Source organism: Phasianus colchicus, chromosome 2, assembly GCF_987193195.1.
Source record: "Phasianus colchicus chromosome 2, bPhaCol1.hap1.1, whole genome shotgun sequence".
NCBI classification, from domain to species: Eukaryota; Metazoa; Chordata; class Aves; order Galliformes; family Phasianidae; genus Phasianus; species Phasianus colchicus.
This window is the reverse complement of record NC_143437.1, coordinates 73,450,919-73,471,689: the sequence shown is the minus strand read 5'-3', so window position 1 is coordinate 73,471,689 and position 20,771 is coordinate 73,450,919.

The window sequence follows — 20,771 nt, the reverse complement described above, 5'->3', positions numbered from 1 at the left end:
AAATACATTATTAACTGGAAAAATGCAGTTTGGTTTTACAGTTACATTGTGTACTGCTTCTCTTATTATATGGAACTGGTTCAAACTAAATGAGAAAATGTTCTGCAAATCTGTGCCATAGACTGTCTGACAGAAACTATTTTCAGAATCTAAAATATTCAGGGTGAACCAGGCACTGTTTATGATGACCATGGAAAAATGTCCTTGGATTGCATATCATATAAAAACAAGGCTTGGCTCAAGCTTCAGCAATATAGACAAAACGTAATTTTGGGAAGTCAGGAAGGAGGGAAAAGAGAGATCATGCTTAGAGCCTGATCATAGTTGGGAAACTGAAGTTTCAGGATGGGAGCTGGGTCCTAGGTTTCACAGTGTGAAGGACCCTGGAGAACAAGGGCTTTCACTCAGCGCCTGAAAGGCTGGAAGAGATGGAGATCCAGCTACTGTGTTTGAAATGGGGTAGCATTTCTTCAGTTCCCATAGGACACTGACCCTACCTTGGCAGTCACAAGAAGCTGAGTTTTCTAGGGCTAAGTCACAGACAAAGCAAGTAATACTCCTGACAGTCAGCTGCTGCCTTTGGAGTCGTGGGAAAAAAAAAACAACACACCCAAATCTCTGTTAATTGATGAAATATACCCATCTTTTATTTAAGAGGAGGACAGAATGATGACTAACTTGTTTTTTGTATTCCAGCAGAAATGTTTTTTTTCGTAGAGGCTAGGTGGAGGGATTGAAACATTCAGCTCAGATGCATGTGACTAGCACTCCTCCAAAATACCAGAAATAACAGATACTTCTTTTCTTGGGGTATTTTCTACTCAGGAATGTAGATGCAGAAGACCTGGATATTACAGAAGTCAGAATAAATTTTTATACCCGTACCTGGACAGAAGACTGTTTACAGAATTTTTCAGGGCCATCAGGACAAATTATGTATTAGGAAATTTTCATTACTCTGCATGCAAGTCACTGATTTGAAGCAAAACATTAAAAATGTCTTGTCCACCTGATTTGATTTTCAAATCGAAACTACAAGTTTGCTGAAGAACACATTGTCTCTGTTATTCAGCTGAGCAATAATATAACCTCTTTTTCTTATATTAATTCTCTCAGAATAAAAAAAAAATTCTTTATCACAAAGTTCCTAATATTTATCAAAAGTGTTTTATAGTTATTCAGTGCTATGTCTTTCTCATTTGATTCAAATTCTACAAATCTTATTACTTTCCTATTGCTTGCATGAGTGTAACTTTTAAGGTATTTTTGGAGCCACGTGTGTAGAAAAGCAAAACCTAGAATAAAAGTATCCACCAAGTTTTCGGAGTATTGAGAAAGAGGATGTCTCCTGATTACAGATATATGCCTAAAGTAGCATACAAAAATATTTTTCTTTATGTAATTTGTACATTTATTGACTTTGAGTTTCCATTTCTGCTGCTACCATGGCTACAGAATACAACAGCATTTCTGAAAGGCAACATCCTTTTCAGTCACTATAGAGCAAAATTATTGCAACACTGGCATACATGCAGAATTGTCTTTTAAAGGTTGATTCCATGAGACTTTCTAACATTCCAATTCCAGCCTTTAGTCCATCTTCATACCTATTTTTATTGTGTTTTTCAATGAAATCCCTAAATTTCTGAAACATTTGGATCTGGCAATCTAAAATACAGACATTTATCCTATTACAGTATACTTGATAATGAAAATAAATATATTGCTATTTTTAACTACTTTTAAATAACTTTTAATGTCTCATTTGATTTTTTTTTCTTTCTTTTTGAATGATAACTATTCTGTAAAGAATGGCTTTAGTAATAAATGCAAAAATAAATCTTGGCAATTTTTACAACGTGCTAGTCCACAGTTTCACTGCCATTTTACCATGGCAAAATTCTTGTATGTGGTCTGATTGGAAATGCATGGAGGACAACTACTCTCTTACATCTTGAAAAAAAAAATAAGTCCTCTTTACATGCTTGGAGATGTTAAGGAAAGAAAAAGAAAATGTAACAGACTTGAATAAATATATTTTTGTGTCATGCTAGGTCACTTACATTCTGCTCTTGTATGACTCTATACAAAAAAGTTTCATCTAGTTATCTGATGTTCTATGGTGAGCTTGACAATATGAGCTTGTATAAAGATATTTTTTCATTAGAATTTGGATTTGATCTTTATAACTTTTTGAAATCTATTCTTTTCTCCTCACCCAGATACTTACTCATTACCATCAGATGATCTCCTTATCTTTTATTTTCCTTATTTATATGAGAGAAAAAATGAAAAAACTCTCTGAACATCTCATAATAGACTATTTTACATTTGTCATATAATTTTTGTTGATTTTACATACATTTTTTTAAGAAGAACATTTTGTAGAAGTAAGTTATATGTCTTGTAGAATGGTATAATTCATTATCCCATAAGCCTTGACTATTATCTCAGAGATTCTAGTCATTATATGCTGACTAAATCTAATACATGAAAATATGCAGAGAACATCCACACCACGATAACATTTTTAACCTTCTAGTGATAACTGTAATTTTTTAATTACTTCTCTTTTCTGTCTTATTTCAGTCCAAAATCAGGAAAGTACTTTTTTTAAGAAAAAGTAATCAAGAAAATATATTTAGAATTTGTATAAAGAAGTTGTGAAACATAAGTTCTGTAAGTATACTTCTGTAATATTTTGTAATCTATTCATAAAGCATTGATGACAGTACATACACTGTTGAATACATTTTCTTTGATGTCATATAATTATCTTTGCAATATACATCTGTTGTAAGAGCAATCTACTGGCTCATAAGATATCTGTAAAGAATTACGTGTTTGAAGTTAAAATACTACATTAAGGTCATCAGTGCTCTTATTTTTTCTCTGAGAAAAGGCAGAGGGTCACCAGCATAACTAAAAATGAAACTGTTCAACAACTTGTTCTTATTACTAGCTTTATTACTCAGATGATAGACATATTTACGAATGTTGTTTTCAAAATTTTTAGTAAAGGAAATGAGTGAGGGAGTTAGTCTGAAGAATTAAGAGAAAAATAGAGAGAAAAAAATGGTAAGAAAAATGAAGCATAAAGCATTTAAAATAGTAAATATGAAGAAATAACTCTCTGCCACAATGTATACAGGAGTTCCAAAGTGGAAGTGGTGGCTGCAGTACACTTGTTCAGGCTTATTGTATATCCAGGATTTGTTTTGTCATGTAACTACATGGAAGATTCTGGTTCCTGCGGCAGAGAAAGAATGAGCTGGAACAGAAGATGTCCATGCTTCAGTAAAGCAGAAGGGAAATGATTGTGCAGCTCGAAGGACTGATAAATCTACTCAAAGTAAGGCACTGGGGGTAAGAAATGCAGTGCATCCTCTCTACAGTTTGGTATTCACTGTTTTGACACTTCTACATTGCTGGTCTTACCTTTATAAATAATTTATAAGGAATATGAGGAATTTGCTAGAAATGATTTCTTTACTGGCTCTGCATATTGGTGCAGATGGTCAGTGACATTTCAGGATCATATGCTGCTTTTTGGGTTTAAATACCAAGAACACTGTAAGGTTTTGGAGGAGTGTTAGATTTGGTGATCATCTGCATGGTGTTCTGGGTAATAATTCCATTCTTCTGAGAGTAATTGGAAAATACATTAAATACAGAGTACAGCTTCTCATGGCAAAGCATGGCAGTGTGTTTTACAGAGCAGTAGTGCACCAAACGTACGTTGGTTGGGTCTCCTTGTTTCATCATTTGGTAGTGTTCTACTCTATAGCAAACATTATTCTTTGGATTTCTGATTATTCTTTTCAGATCCTACTGCCAGAGTTGAGATCACAGTTCATCACTAGACTCTGAAATATTGTTGTATGCTTCTTTCCATTCTTCAAATTGGACATGGGCCTCATTCTATGAAATGAATGAGAATACATCATCCTCATTCAAAGTGTTTTTTATCTAAGAGATGCAATATGCAATAGGAGGAATGGGAGAGGGAAGAGGAAGAACTTCCTCAGGAGGATGCTGAGGCAGTGCAGTGGTACCTGGAGGGGCTGTGCCATCTCCATCCTTGGAGGTTTCTGACATCCAACTAGACCTGATCTGAGATGAAGTTGACTCTGTCTTGGCACGAGGTTGGACAGGAGACCTCCTGAGGTCCCCTCCAACCTGAGTTATCTCAAGATCCTGTGACTATTTTGTCATTACTTGTCTTTATGTTCTTCATTACACTTGGAATTAATGATCTTAGAGGTCTTTTCGGACCTTAATGATTCTATGATTCTAAGGTAAAGCAGCTCTGCTTTACCATAGGTCTCTTTGAAAGTAATGACTCCTATTTATTTCTGTGGAAAATACTACAGAAAGAAAGAGCACAATAGCACTGTTCCATAGAGCAAATTCGCAGCTACAAAATACTATTTTTCAACATAGTCACCACCATTAACTATGCATGTTTGCCAGTGATGAACAAGAGTTGGCATGCCATGCTCGTAAAAATCTGTGCCAGCAGAGGTCAGTGTCAGTGTCATCACTGCTGAAACGTACCTCTCACCACTCCACTGCGCTCACATTCGCTGTTTGGTCTCCATAAATGTTCAGCAAGAGACAATGAATGTCAGTAGGTGCAATTTTTTCTACATGGAGGCATTCAGTTACATACCTTTGTATCATAGGCACTTCCATGTCAGATGCCATTTTGTCAGACTGCTCCTCTGCTGCCATTTGTTGCATGGCAACAAAACTTAATGGAATACTGATGGGGAGGTACAACCTTTACTGCCATACCATCAACATCCACCTCTGATGTCACGGGCCAACACCATAAAATAGCAGGCATTACTTTCAGACCAGACCTAATATATATTTTCATATACTATTCACATCAGAATCTGTCTTGTTAAAGGGTGAGCAACAGTTCAAGTGCTGCTCTTGTTCTTAGAAATGTGCTTCAGTTTTTCCCATCTGCTACTGATGCTTGTTGAGTTTTCATGTTAAAGTAAAGAGGAAAGCAAGAAACATGAGGCAGCTCTAGGGAAGGCAGAGAAGGCAAAGAAGAATAGGTAAGAGGAGTAAGACTGTCACTGAGAACAAGATTGAACACTTATTTAACTTACAGAAAACAACTTGTGATGGTTTCCTGTGAAATGAGGCAGTTCCTGTCTTTTCCTTCTCTCAAGTACAAAAAATCAGCCTGGCCTATGCAGACTACTCTGAGCTTAAGAGGGAAATGTTTCTCATTTCAGATAGGTTTTTCATAGTTCCTTATTAAGTCTAAGGCACCCACTAAGCTTCAGGAACATCTTGCTGATATTCAGACACACACACACACGCACACACACACACAAAAGGAAAAGTATTTCTTGCAGAAACAAATATGTAGCTAATTATTTAAATAAATACATAATTGTAGACTAGTGTCTTGGCTAGTTCAGACATATTTCAGTTTGGCAACTAAATAATTCCATGTGTTTTTCATTTTTTGGTTGGAAGGCATTTGATTCACAGGCATTGTTAGCAAGTGCCAAAAGTCTTTTTTCTTTTTTCTTTTTTTTTCCTATTGAGAAGTGGAGAAGTGGAGCACTGCAGAAAAAATGTTCAGCCTAAAATACACAGTACATCTTTAGCATAACTGAGTTGTAAATCATTATAAAAATAGCATCACTATATGACTTTGTGATCAACTTCTCTTTTTTATCTGATCTGAAAATCTGATTTGTAAGTTTCTTGATGTATTGAAGTTAAGATCCCAAGTTATGATCCCAAACAAGAATAAAAATTTATTGTGGCACATTTTGATGAAAACAAACAAATAAATAAATAAGGCGGTTTAAAATTTGTCACAAAGTCAAGGGCCAGAAGAGGTGAACAGCTGTGTTCATTGGGAGCATGAGGAGAGTAAGGAAACTGTAAAACAAAAATGTGCTATATGGTAATCAGTATCTGAGCTACAGCCAGCTAGTCTAGGGGTTGTCATCTTTTGGGGAATTATTACATTACATTTTTCAACATGTACTATAGAATTTTACAGCAAATACTTCTCAGTATTTTGCCTTGCCAGCATCTTTTATTTAGAAACGTGTTGTTAGGATTAGTATGTATTTTAAAGTCAGACAGCATTATTAATGAAAAACAAAACAAAACAAAAGAACAAAAAAACACCTCAGAGAACGTTAATGCTTTGAGGCCTACTTAACAACATGTACCATAGTAAAATACTAAATCAGCATCATTTTGTTTAATCTCCCTTGTTCTGCAATATTTTTTCCTCCTCTCTTGATCTCTACCATGTCAATGAATTGGTTATATATAACAAAAACTAGACAAACAGACTGTTTTTGTTTGCAACTCAATGAAGATTTTTTGAATGGCTTAGAAAGCAAACCTTATTTATAGATGTGTTTTATCCACGTGCTTTCAACTCAGAAGAAAATAGTGTTTTGAATATTTGAGCTTTGGTGAGGGAGGTACATAGGAAATATGAACACAATATCCTCCCAAAAAAGAGAGAGTGCTGGTGATTACATTCCTAGCATACAAATCTCATACACAAATCTGAAAATATCATTTTGATGCACTGCAACATTAGAATCATATATTTTCATTCTTCTCATCTTTTTAAAATTCTAGAACTGTAACATATAATTTTTAGAAAAGAAATGAAACAATACAATTCCAATCACATACATCAGTCCAGTTTGAGAGGACTTGAAGGTCCCTTTTGAGTGTTATCTTTCTTCTTTCACTTTGTTGAGATTATCTTGTTTTGAGTAGGTAGGGTGAATGAAATGTTGACTATGATAGACACTAAGAGGAGGTCAAATGAAATGTGTCAGAAAATATTAGTGATCTTAAATCAGCTAGCTCTTTCAGAACACTGTGGTTGGAAAACTCTCAGAGAGTTTTTTTCTTATAGGAAACCACTGTAATTCGGATATTTGTACCCTAATTTTCAAATCTGCTGTTATTCTCTATCACAAAAAATCTCTTCCATTTACTCTTTCCTTTACCTGATTCCTCATTTTGGTGGCGTTGTGACCATGCATTCTCTGCATCCATTTTTGCCCTGGAGAGTGCTCTTCAGGCTGCTACAGGTTCTCTTACAGTGCCTGCCCACTGCTTCCCAGTTTCCCCACCTCACAGATATGTGTTGTCGTGTTGTGGCAAAGGTTAACAGTTTCTGCTAAGTTCAAGATTCAGACAAGTAATTCCTTATTACAAGAGGTAATTGTTTCTGAACTGAGAGTAGGGGAGGCTATTTTCATCTGGATGAGGAGCTGCAAGATATGGTTTAGTAGCTTGTGGTAGCAGTGGTAGTGTGAAGACGGTTGGACTAGATGATCTTATAGATCGTTTTCAACCTTATGATTCTATGATTCTATGATTCTATGCCATCCAGTCTTTCAGGGAGGACATTTGCTTCCCTCAACATCAGTTTCTGGCAGCATTGACTGATTGTGTATCTCAGCAGGAAGTGTAAGGCAAGAATACTTGCCTCTCAGTATGCTGAGGTACTTCTATACCTGGCCTGTGAAAGCTGCTAGATGGGTTTTGTTCTTCCCTCCTTGCTATCTGGAAGTGGAGCTGCAGCCATCTTTAAGGAAAAAAAGTATGGGTAACATACTGATACGTACTATTGAGAACAGAGCAGTAGCCTGCCTGTACATGACATGTACAGTGACCTGTAAAGTAAAAATTATATATGAATATGGATAACATCAACAAAGAAACCTGTACCACTCGTGCTTCCACCCCTACTGGCAGATTCGGGGATTAGAATCAGAAATAAAAATCATCAGTTAAAGACACAGGCTGTAAGATAACCGGCAGGGTTAAATCAATGTGTATGTTGGATTTAATCAGTTATGTCTTAAATGTATTTATAAATAACATATACTTGAAATGAAAAAAAGTCAGTGTCCCATGGGGGATTGAAGGAGATGTTTCACTTAGTCCTTGGTGTACTGATAGGCAGCAGAATAAGAGCCAGCAGTGTGAGAAGTTCCTATCTAACTGAAAAAAAAAAAATAAAATAAAATAAAAAATAAAAAAAAAAGAGAGGGAAGGGAATGACCAAGTATAATATCTATTGATTCTGCAATTGAAATAAGAAGAGCTTTGACCAGAAAGCATAAGTTATGGAGTGCTGTGAACCCTCTGTGACTGTGTCTATGCAGTGACCAATTACCTATGGACATTGCTATTAGCCCTGATCTTCAATAAATAGGTAAATGAGTAAGAAATATGAAAAACCCTAGTTAACAAGCTAAGTTTGAAGTAGTCAGGATGCTTTCAGTGTAGTCAATAAAATCTGTCAGTGCAGTTATAGAAAAGCTAAGTGGCACAAATGCCAGAAGATAAAAAAAAAAAAAAAAAAAAAAAAAAGGTAAACAATTGGAAAAGAATCACAGAATCACAGAATTGCTAAGGTTGGAAAAGACCTTAAAGATCATCAAGTCCAACTGCAACCTAACCAAACTACCCTATCTCTAACAACCCTCCACTAAATCATGCCCTGAGCACCACATCCAAATGGTTTTTAAACCGTTAATCAACCACCTCCCTGGGGAGCCTATTCCATTGCTTAACAACCCTTTCAGTAGAGAAGTGTTTCCTGATATCCAACCTAAACTTACCCTGGTGCAAATTAAGGACATCTCCCCTCGTCCTGTCACCTGTAATCAGTGACAAGAGACCATCCTTGCTCTTGCTGTAAGCACCTTTCAGATATTGGAAGGGAGCAATAAGGTCTCCCCTCAGCCTCCTCTTCCCAAGACTAAACAATCCCAGTTCCTTTAGTTTCTCCTCATAGGGCATATTCTCCAAGCCCTTCACAAGCCTTGTTGCTCTTCTTTCGACCTGCTCCAGCACTTCAATGTCCTTTCTGATTGAGGTGCCCAAAACTGAGCAAAGTAATCGAGGTGAGGCCTCACCAGTGCCAAGTACAGGGGCAGAATGACTTCCCTAGTCCTGCTCACTACACCATTCCTGATACAAGCCAGGATGCCACTGGCCTTCTTGGCCACCTGGGCACACTGCTGGCTCTTATTCTGCTGCCTATCAGTACACCAAGGTCCCTTTCCATCAGGCAGCTTTCCAGCCACTCCTCCCCAAACCTGTAGGGTTTCCTGGGGTTGTTGTGACCAAAATGTAGAATGCAACACTTGGCCCTAGTCCAAGTTGACACTTGGCTCAAGTCCTTGTAGATAAGAACATACCTGAACATCGCCTTAGACTAGTTAAGAGATTTATCAAACTCTCAATCAAGATTTATGAAAGGAAGTTTGAAGGTGAAGAACTTGTTAATAGCATTCAGTTTGCCAAAATTGTCTTGATAAACATTTTTCTTTATTCTCAAAAGTGTATTTTCTGCCTATTGTTTTAGAGTAAAGTGAGACAGAGTATATTTGTGACTATACTCTTTGAAGCACTGGAAAAGACACAAGTCCCAAACCAGCATGCTGTTCTTCCATATGACAAGTTTTCATAGTGTGAGGAATACTATTTCTACTCCATATTTGCAATATCAAAGGTATTATGTTGGTATATGTCACATTTATTCTGTTAAGGATATTACATAAAACAGAAGTTACTATTGTAGGATTTGAATGACTAAATTTCTTTTTCTCATCTGTCTTAATTTTCACATCTCCAACAATGTTTTTCAAGTGCTGTAACTAGCAATGTGTTTCACTCATGCCTACATCTCAGGAGGATAACATCAAGGTTGAACTTGTTATTTCTTTAAGCCTTGTAATGCTCAGACTCTCTAACTTCTAATATTGAAATATCCCTGGACAAATTCTTGCAGGAGGGCAATTTTTATTATTTTAATGAAGCACATCATTTTGTAATGGAAGCAGTAACCAAAATATTTGGTTATGCACAGCATATGCTCAACAAAATAGAAACAGAGGTCAGGGAAAGAAGGAATCAGCCTTTAGGAGTGTTTCTATTACTTATGACCAGTGATTGAAATTTTCTACTTGCTTTACTGCTGAACATGCTTCTGGGTGGCAAAGAGGACAGGCACTGTGCTGGAAACCAGCTCAGGCACATAGGAGGAAGCTGTCTTTCCCACCTGCTAGAGATGCAGCAGCTGAGTGGCATAGCATTATTTTCCAGATAATCTTTCCTGAGTGGCTTTTTGCAGGCAGCCACATTGTCTTAGGTAGTACTTCCCAGGAATATTGGACTTAGTTTGCGTAAACTGCAGACACAAATGCAAAAGTAACAGGAGGATTGTCAGGCATGAGCCAATTCTAGGCAAATATACAAAAAAAAAAAAAAAAAAAAAAGGAAAAAAATGTTAAGGCAGAAATACTGAGGTATACTGAACATACTGAACACACTAGTCTCAAGTGATACAATCATTTTGCAGGCTTTGCATGCACTCATATCTGAAGCTATGGCTTTAAAAGATGGAGGCTTTAGCAACTGTAATATTTTTAGATATTTTCACTGTGTTTGTCTGATGCTATATCAGCGTCACTATCTGGCCTGCTGGATGAGCTCAGTGAAGGAAGGAATCCTGGTCAGTTAGTGTATTAATTACATATATTTTTTAGTATATATTACATATATTTTTTAGTATATATATTAGCACTTTTCAAATGAGTGATACCCTGACCCAGTTCATAATGACACCACACATAGAATTGTGCTGGTGTAAGTGAAGTTGATGGCAAGCTGCAGAAAAATGGAGTATAAAACATGGAGAAGATGAGCGTGGGGGGGAATCTTAATCCAGTATTGCTGTCAAAGCAATACTTGTTCTTGGGAAGCCACAATCCTGCTTGCATTAAGAATGCATGATAAAACTACCAACTAGGCAGAGACAAAGAAAATTTTTTCACCAGGATAAATTCCCTCTGTCATAGAGAACAAAGTGCAGTGCCTGATCTTTTGTGCTGCTGAGTCCAGGTAATTTCAGTGCCCTCAGGGTAATTTCAAGTAGAGACCAGAAAAAGCAGTGCTTTAGATTGCCTAAAAAGTTTTGTTATGGGAAGAAAGAAATCTTCCACGTTCTCGTTTCCTTTCCTCATGGTAATTGCTCTAGCTAACTGTAGCTTTTATTTTGTTACACATCACTAGTAATTATTTTCCAAAGTAGAAATTTATATTCTTATGACTAATCCCACACAGTCAAGCCAAGTTGAATCTGAAAATTCTTTCTTTTTGTCAGTGTGCTTGCTCTTTTTACTCATTTACTGACTGGAAGCAGAGCACTGAAAGCTTGGGAGAACCCACCTGACAAACATAATTTGTTTAGCTTCTATTCCTGAAGATAGCTTAGTTGGTAAGAATGCTGCATTTGAAAGAAGGGAAAATTAGGGCAGCAAAATGAACAATAATTTTAAAAAAGTGTTTGAAAAGATTGATTTGGCAATTTGAAACCATTTTTGTTGATTAAAAAAAGAAAGAGAAATTTCTTAGAGAAGAGAAAAATAAGGTTATTATTTTCTACATTAAAAAAAAAAAAAAGAAATTCCTTAAGCTCATCAGATTCTTTTTTCCTCTCCAACTGGTTTGGATCATAATTAAAGAAAGTAATAAGCATAATTTTGAATCCAGCCTTTTGAAACTGTAATTGTGTGGTCTAAAACATGAAATAACCTTAATCTGTATCAAATATCAGATAATGCTGTTACACAATTCGGCTGTTTACTATGCGTGTGTGTACTACAGATAAAATAACAGTTGTCACTAGGTGCTGAAATAAAATTTCTCCATTACAAATGCATTCATGGCTAACCCAGGGATCTCAGAAGCAATCAATGCACCTGAGTGACTGGAATAGGTGGAATCTGGATCTGCCTCTCTTCACCCTCATTTTAGGGTTAGCAATCAAGCTCCTCTTGAGCTGTCACTGATTGTTGGAAGGGGCTAGCTAATTTTATTTATTTGTTATTTGCTCTTGCTTTGTAGAGCTTGTGTACCTGTAGAAGGTGCTTTTGTGGCTTAATGAAGTACAGGAGATAAGGGTAGTAATCCTTTCTGTGTGCTTTTAACCTGTATAAATATGCCAATACTGTCTAAAAGCCTATTGTGTAGGTGAGGGAGAGTTAACTACTGAAAATGTGGTGGAGATCAGGCTAGGGCTGCACTTGGTAGACTTGTGAAGGGAATAAGAAGAAATTGTTAGGAGAAAAAAAAACAAACAAACAACAACCGACACCAAACAAGGTAAGAGAAGTAATGGTGGCTTGATATTTAAATCAGTACTTTCAGGGATGACTACATTGGAGAACTATCAAATTCCTAGAACAGTCTGTAAATTTAAGTATCAAAAACAAAAGAATGTCTACTGTGCAGAATCTTTCATGTGAATATTTAAAAGAATTATAATTTTGTCTTCAGTAGTAGTTGTAAGTAGTAATTACACATGCCCCTTCCCTGTTTTTTTTTTTTTTTTTTCCCTAGTTTTCTTCCCCTTTCCATATTGTTGTTGAGCTATAGAATCCGTGTACAGGAGAAAACTTACTCTAAGTGTTTTTTGTAAAACTTAACTTTTTTTTTAACATTCTAAAGTCTTCTTTTGTCAACAAATCCCATGCTTAAACATCGAATCACAGTTATAAAACTTATACCAAAGTAATTATATTCAAAATGAGATTACAATGAGCAGATTACTATGAAAATTATCTAGCACTTTCAGTTCTAATTTCATCTGCATTTTAAAAACGTTAACAGGTTTTCTACGGGTCAGATAGTGGAACAGAGTTCACATTTGCAAACTAGTTTTACTCTCTATAAATCAACCAAATATTGTGAAATCTATTATTCTATTTCATTTTATTATAACTAATAAAATATTAAACTATTTAATTATTTCATTTCTATTTTATTTTTATTCACTTACAAATTTCTGCATATGTCTACAGCCAAAAGTTTCTGAAGATCTTTAGAGTGCTAAAGTAAGATAGCTTCTTTCTTTTTCTTGAAGACTTTAATATTGTATTCTCTGTATTTGTTCGTGTTTCAGTGATCCTTGGTATAATATAAGGCATATAAGTTCACGGTCTTTGTTTATCTTCTGTGGGAAGCTGTTAAAGGTTGGTAGCATTTCTATTTAATTTCTTTCTCTCCTTTGAGTTTAGTAAGAAAGTGAATCTGTGGCGGTTCTTATGAAAGCTTCTTACTATCAGATTATTCAATACATGAAATAAAACTCTGTTGTAAAGGTTTTGGATAAAGATATTTTCAGACTTACAGCCATAAAATTAAAATAATGTTTTTCATTTATGTCTTCTCTGTAAATAATGGTTCCTATGGTTACAATTATTTTTTTATACAGATGTATTTATTTTGTTTCATTTTAATTAAGCTTCATTTTTCAGCCACTTGTAATGGTGCTGGAGATCCCATAGCAACTATATGTTCAAATTAATTTTTGTTCTTTTGTTTAAACTGCCTTATAGCAACTTAGTTGTTTCTTTAAGGCCTTGTTCTGAAATAACATAAGTTTGTTTAATAATATTTCTCTTTCCTTTTTTCCACCTCATCTTTAACAGGATCAGAGGTTTAAACTCACTGAAAGTTTCATCCTTTTACACAAAATATGCAGATTTAGCTTAGTGTACCTGGGGGATGTGGGCAATTGCTACACATATAACTGTCCAGGTAGGATTTCACCTATCCCTTTACATGCTCATATGGCTTGTGCTTTGAGATACTGCCTCTAAGCCAAACAAACCTAAGATATTGCAAATATCAATGTCACTTCTTGAGAAGTGACAATGAAATGATTTGTTAAGAAGAAAACACAATAAAAATAAAACATACTCTATTGAAATAAATAATGATTACAGATGCATATACCATGCAGTCTTCACTAAGATTAAGTACTTCTTAATGAAAGTAGTCATATTGAAGCCAGTGGGAACTTTTGCAGGAGTGAAGTTAATAATATACATGGTCTTTCAAAGACTGCACTGTGAGAGTGGCTTGAACTAGCTTTGCCTTTTGCTTTTGTCAGATAAGTTTTTAAAACAAAAAAGCCATGGGAAACTGTTTTAGTTTATTAACATTTAAGAGAAATTCAGAAAGTATGTACAAAGACTAGCTCATGAAATAATGTCTAAAAATAAATTATAAACCCATTAAAAATTTTGATAATTTCAAAGCCTGTAAAACATTAAATACTATGTTGTCTTCTTGGTTTAGACCACTAGGAGATAGATTTTGAAGATAAGTCTGTTATTTTTTACACTTCTTGAAAGACAAATAAATAACACTTTAGATTTTATACAACATCTATTTGGAATAGCCTGTGATTAGCAAGAAAGTCATCTGGAACACTGAAATATCCAGCCTAATTTTTTTTAACATATCAGGTATTTTTGAATTAATAATGACTATAAATAATAGGCCCTGTTTCTCAGAAGGAACTTCAGCCACCATAATATTTGCTTAAAGGGCAGTCCAGAAGAACAGAAGCAAACAAGAAGTTATCTGGAGTGTCTTAATGGCAATTTCAGATTCATGTGTTTGAGGAAGTGACAAAGGGGAAATGTTCTACCAGTCCGATTTGCGAACAAGGAAGGACTGAAAGCTGAGGGCAGCCCTGGAAGCAGTAATCGTGAGATAAGGAAGTTTAGGATCCTAAGAAACAGTACTGATAAATATATATGTATTCTGCGAGATATGGTTTAGTAGCTTGTGGTAGTGTGAAGACAATCGTTTCCAACCTTGTGATTCTATGATTCTAAACACATTCCAAAAACGAGTGATGCACAAAGCAATTACTCGCTACCAGCTGACCAATGCTCAGCCAGGCCCTGAGCAACAGCAGCAACTTCCAGCCAGTTCCCCACAGTACTGTTTTTTTACATGCTGGCATATGATATGGAATGTCCTCTGGCCAGTTTATGTTAGCTGTCCTGGTTCTGTCCCTTCCCAGCAACCTGTGCTCCTCCAGTCCTCTGGCTGGAACTGGAATCTGAAAAACTGAGATATCCCTGGATCTGTGCAGCTCACTGCTCAGCAACAAATAAAACACTGGTATGTTATCAGCATGTTTTTTCTCCTAAAGCCATAATGTAGCATCATATCAATAACTATCAGAAAAATAACTCTGAAACTGGGACCTCAGGTTAGGGAGTACTGAAACAAAAGAGAATTTCACAGGTATGTTGAAAATGATGGAGTATACACAGCAATGCTGAGAAATCTGACTACAAGAATCTGACTACAAGCTGAGAAATCTTACTACAAGAACATTCTTGTAAACACTATAGAGACTGGGAGAAGTTCTTGAAGACTGGAAGAAAGCAAGTATGGTTCCTTTCTTCAAGAAAGAACTACAGACTGATCTGCCTCACGTTTATACCCGGGTCAGTGAAAAAGCAGATTATCTTGTAAATGATTTCCAAACAACATAGGGAAGATAAGAAGGCAAATGGGAGTGATCAGCGTGGATTTATGAAAGACAAAATGCTCCTGATCAATCTGACAACCTCCTACAATAAGCTGATTGGCACGGTGGGTTAAAGTAGATCCTTGAAAATAAGAAACAATCAATAAATAACTGTAAAAGAAATAATTTAAGTGGCTCACATGGAAAAAGGTTACTATTGGAAAAATCAAGGGTAGAGTCAAATTAAGGGATAGAAACTAAGTTCATGGAGTACTTATCCTCATGCCACAATTCTCTATAATCTTCTATGAAATATTTTGTGCAATGAGTGACAAACAACAAAAACAAAAAGAAGATCTCTAAAATTTACAATTCATATGTCAGTTCTCTAAACTTCATTTGGCTGCAGTTAAATTAAATCCTAGAAGTTCTATCTGGCTACAGCATAATCTATGCTGTATGAGTTGCAGATAGTTATTTTGTGCTGGGATATTTTGCTTATTCTGTATGAATCTTGGCATCAGTTTCTTTAATATCAAAACACTTATGTAATGTAATTTGTCATTCATCTCAATTTTTTAAGGCACTTTGGATATTTTCTCTAGTGTGTCTGATTTGAAGATGTCTAAGATTCATTAACATAAATCTTACTTGTGTGCTAGAAGTACATTTTAATCTTCTTGTTTTAAAAGAATATTGTCCAGCTTCTCTTTCAGTACACACCAGAAGCATTTTTGAGACATATTCTGTCACTTGAATATTATATATACTTTTAATATAATTTTATAGCTCTTATTGCTAAATTGTGTGGTCTTTTGTTTGTGGCAGTCTTTCAAATCTGTTGGGCTTCTTTGTTGCCGTTTTAGTGGTAGTGTTTTGCTAATTCTGGCTGCAGTAATTATGAGAATTTATAACTTTTATATTTATATATAAATTTTCTGTATTTCATAATATTTAAATATTTTAAAAGTAAAATAAATTGACAAATAAGCATTTTAATTGGAGAGGAAAAAAGTATGTTTCTAGTATATTTCAAAATGATTTTAACCAAAGTTGTGACTTTAATTACAGAACTTATCTTTTAAACATTCTGCCTATCCCTTTGTGATGATTTCTTTGTTATAGTCCAGTGTTTCAGTGTATTTTTTGCTTTTCTAGCCCTAAGAATTTTTTCCCAGTCTTTCTGTTGGGTCTTCTTCACTGGGTAATTATTCCCATTGAAATCCCATAAATGTTACTGGCTGCGGTTCTCTTGGCTACAAAGTGTGCAATATCTTTTATTTCATGAAGTAATTATTTACATTTTTATCATTTATATTTATGATGTGTTACTAGCCTGTGTAGGCTAGGACTTTCAAATATCTGTTAAATGATAGTTCCCCCATAACACTCTATTTTTCCTCATTCAGTGCTGTTACTCCAGTAAGAATCCTTGCAGTTCTCTGGTTAGATGTGTTGATTCAGAGCAGCCTGAATCCTGTGGTTCTTTTACCCTTTTCAAAATTATGTCCTACTTAATAACCATCCATAACGGTGTTACTTTCTCCTGAACATATGTTCCACCAGTTTTCAGTCATGCCAATCAAAGCAGTTTTTTTCTCATTGATTGTTTTCTGTTGCTTACACCTCTCTTTGGCACAAAGCACAAATGAATCTCTCTTAATTTTGTAACTGTTATATTTCTTACTGCAGCTAATTTCCAGCTAAGAATATTGGACCTTGTAAATCAGATTCAAGCTGTTTCTTTTCTGTGATCTTCTCCTAGTCTGGAAAGTAGATAAGTTTTTCTCATGAAACTAAAATCTTCAGCTTCCCAATATTATCACAAGACAGTGAAAGGACAGACATCACTTAGAGTGTGATTCATACCATTCTAAATATGAAATCTATAATAAGAGAAACCAAGTGCCAGATTCTGCACTTCAGTCAAAACAGCCCCTTACAGTGCTACAGGTTTGGGGCAGAGTGGCCTAGAGGAAAACATCTGAGTGTGTGGACTGACACTCAGCGGAACAAGAGCCAGAATGTGCCCAGTTGACCAAGAAGGCTAATGGCATCTTGGTTTATATCAGAAACAGTGCAGCCAACAGGAGCAGGGAGGTGGTTATCCCTATGTACACAGCACTGGTGATGCTGCATCTTGAGTGATGTGTTCAGTTTTGGGTCCCTCACTACAAGAAAGATACTGATGCACTAGAGCATGTTTAGAGAAGAGCAACAAAGCTGTGAGACATCTGGAACACAGGTCTTATGGGGAGCAGCTGAGGGAAGTGGGATGTTTAGTCTGGAGGAGTCATAGGGGAGACCTTATCACTCTCTACAATTCCTTGAAGAGAGGCCGTGGCAAGGTGAGGATTGGCCTTCAAGTTGTGCCAGGGGAAGTTCAGATTGTATTTTAGCAGAAACAGTGGCGAGTCATTGGAACAGGCTTCCCAGGAAGGTGGCAGTGTCACTGTCTCCGGTGTTGATGTGGGACTTAGAGACATGTTTTAGTGGATGAAGTAGTGATGAGTTAATAGTTGGAATGGGTGATCTTAGAGGTCTTTTCCAACTTCTATGATTCTATGATTCCAGAAGGTCTACACTGCTGTTGAATGCTATGCATATTGTTTAAACAGCAGCGGTACTAGAAGGCATAAACTTGGGAATTTTGCAAGTCAAAATTTAGATCTTTAAGTGTCCAGCAGGTTTTCTTTTTTTTTTTTTTCTCCCCAAGTACGAATTCTGTTTCTTTGAAATAGGTATAAGTGTCAAGGAAAACAGACAGCAGACCTTAATTTTTAACAGAATAAAATAATTAAATGATCTCTACCACACTATTCTTTAAAAGCCAATAAATTAACATTATTAATTTCCATTATGGTTAGGAAGATTCCTAAGATTAGGAATTAAAAGTCAATTTTAAAGGTTGAAGACATACTGCCTGAAAATTATACTTTTAATCCTTTTAATGCCATATACCTACATTTATCACTTTTCAAAAGAGAATATGGATATGTTCCTACAGTAAGAGCATCATAATCCGGTAAGAATTGATATGTTCAGTTTGAAATAGTTGATTACTCAAATTGAAATATATATATTTAGTTCTATAATCTGTAATACTACATTTTAGCCTTATTGATTACTGACAGCTTTGCTCAAATTGTTATTCCCAATAAAAGTTAGTATGATGAAAACTGTATCAAATACAAAATGTGCACCGAGTTTAATTTGTCTTTAATTTTTGAGTAAAAAGTTTAAAAGTGCAGTGTCAAATCCAAGGGATCTATTGAAAAATTCTGCAAGGGTTTTGACACAAAGTGTTAATGGATCTTACAGCAAGTGTCACAGTATCTTGCACTTAAAGGCTTGGGATAATATATTTCTATGCCATCCATATATTCGTTCAGGTATCAACTATCTTAGCTTCACAATGATCCTTTTATATACAAGGCACCATTTGATATGCATGCTTTCAGTCAGCAGTGCTAGGTTAAGCAGTACTCAAAACTCTACCCCCTGATCCTGTTCATTATTCATGCTTTTAGCCACTCCTTATATTCACCTGCACATCTATTTGTGTGGGAGTGAACTAGAATGAGGAACTGATCCTACAGGAAAAGGTGTCTTTTCCTTTTATTGGATTCCTTTTTAACTGTATTAATTACCTGTTTAGGTTCACTGCGTGACCTTTCAGACTAGCAGAAAGGCAGAAATGAAGGTTTGGATTAGATGTGGGATCAGAAATGGACTATGAATTGTTGAAATTGCCTTCAGCACTGTTATTATGTATAGAAGTGGAGGAGATGTAGAGCTGAAAGCCAGCAATGCATTGCCAACTACCCTCAGGGCTAGACAGTGGTATCAGGATGTGCCCCAGCATTTCTGAATTTTGTCCAGTTAAACAAAGTAAACTGTGAACAGCCATCCTTGTAGTAGACTCCAGCAGTCTTTTTCACCCATTGCGCGTCTTCCTCTCATGTTGCTTCCACAGATACAGTCCATAGAGTATGGAAGTAGGGGTCAGACAGGCAAGCCTTCTGGCACAGTGATGCTTAAAAGTGTTTTGTACAGGTGAAATATTTCTGTGAGACTTTTTCTTCTTTCCTTTTTTTTTTCTTCTTTTTTTCTATCAAACTAATGAACTGAGAAATCATGTAGGTGTGTATTTGAAAACCTCCTCTGCTGTCATTTCTGCTTGTAAACTTAATCTATTAGGCAGTATACCATTGTCCTCCACTTCTCTGAACAGACTCTAAACAAAATTAAAAGATTCATTTTATTTTTATTTGCCATCATTACAAAATCTGTGAAGTCAGAAAGCACTTGTGGCATTAAGTAATTAAAAAGAAAAAAAAAACAAAACAATCCTAGTAGTTGTGGAGATATAACAGCAAAAAACATTTGAAGCCTGCTACGTTACTAATATGTTTGTTCTGAATGCTATCATATGCATCCACAGGAGATGTATATTTGCCTTTGTGTGAGCAGCTAAAGTATTGCTAAGCCTTCATATGCTTCTTAACTCACTGGTCAAAGCATATAGTTTACACTTGAGACACTCATTTCATATTTGCTCCTTATATTCATTGGAGCCTCAGAAACTGAAATATAACAACAAAATAACCTGCTGGACTGACAGTTACTGTAATCATGTCAGACTTTATAAGCAAAGTAGAATTTGGGCAGGTCAGTGCTGACTGAAAGAACATCAAGGACAAAAAAAAGGTAATGGAGTAGGGTCATATGTCCATATATATAAAACTGCTAGTGCTATTTCATTTTGCAGCTATTTTTGCCATATCCCCTTTGTAATTTTGGAATTATTTTTAATATATAAAATTAATGACAAAAATTATCCAGACAAGATTTATTTGTACAAAATCTACAGAAAAATAAACTTTGTGTTATTTCTTTCATAACAGCTGAGTAATATTCTCCAAAATACTTAAATAACAGTAATAACACTGTATGTGTTTGATATTATACTTAAATTCTTGGAAGAAGTTTTTGCTTCAGATTATTTTATGTACCAGTACATCTGTAACCTTTCAATTGATTTTTCTCAGATACAATGTAATAAGCCTCTTTCATGAAGCAAACCCAAATTTGAGAGAAGTGACTTAAAATGGTCATGTTGCTAGTCAGTGGAAGTCAGAAAAAGAAGATGGGAGTGAAATGCCCTAGAAATCCTTTTTCTGCATAAAAAGAAACAGAGTTTTAAAGACCTGTGGGCTTTCAGATGAGAATATGGTGGAGGTTTATGTAGGCAAGTATTTTGGACACACCTTGCAATGTGGTATTTGCATTTGCCTGCTCAGGGATGCACAAGTACATCTTAAGCACCGCTGCAGAAATCCAAGGCAGTGCAAAATCCTTCAGAAGACCGCTGCTTTTTTCTAGACTGAATGCCGCAGTCCTA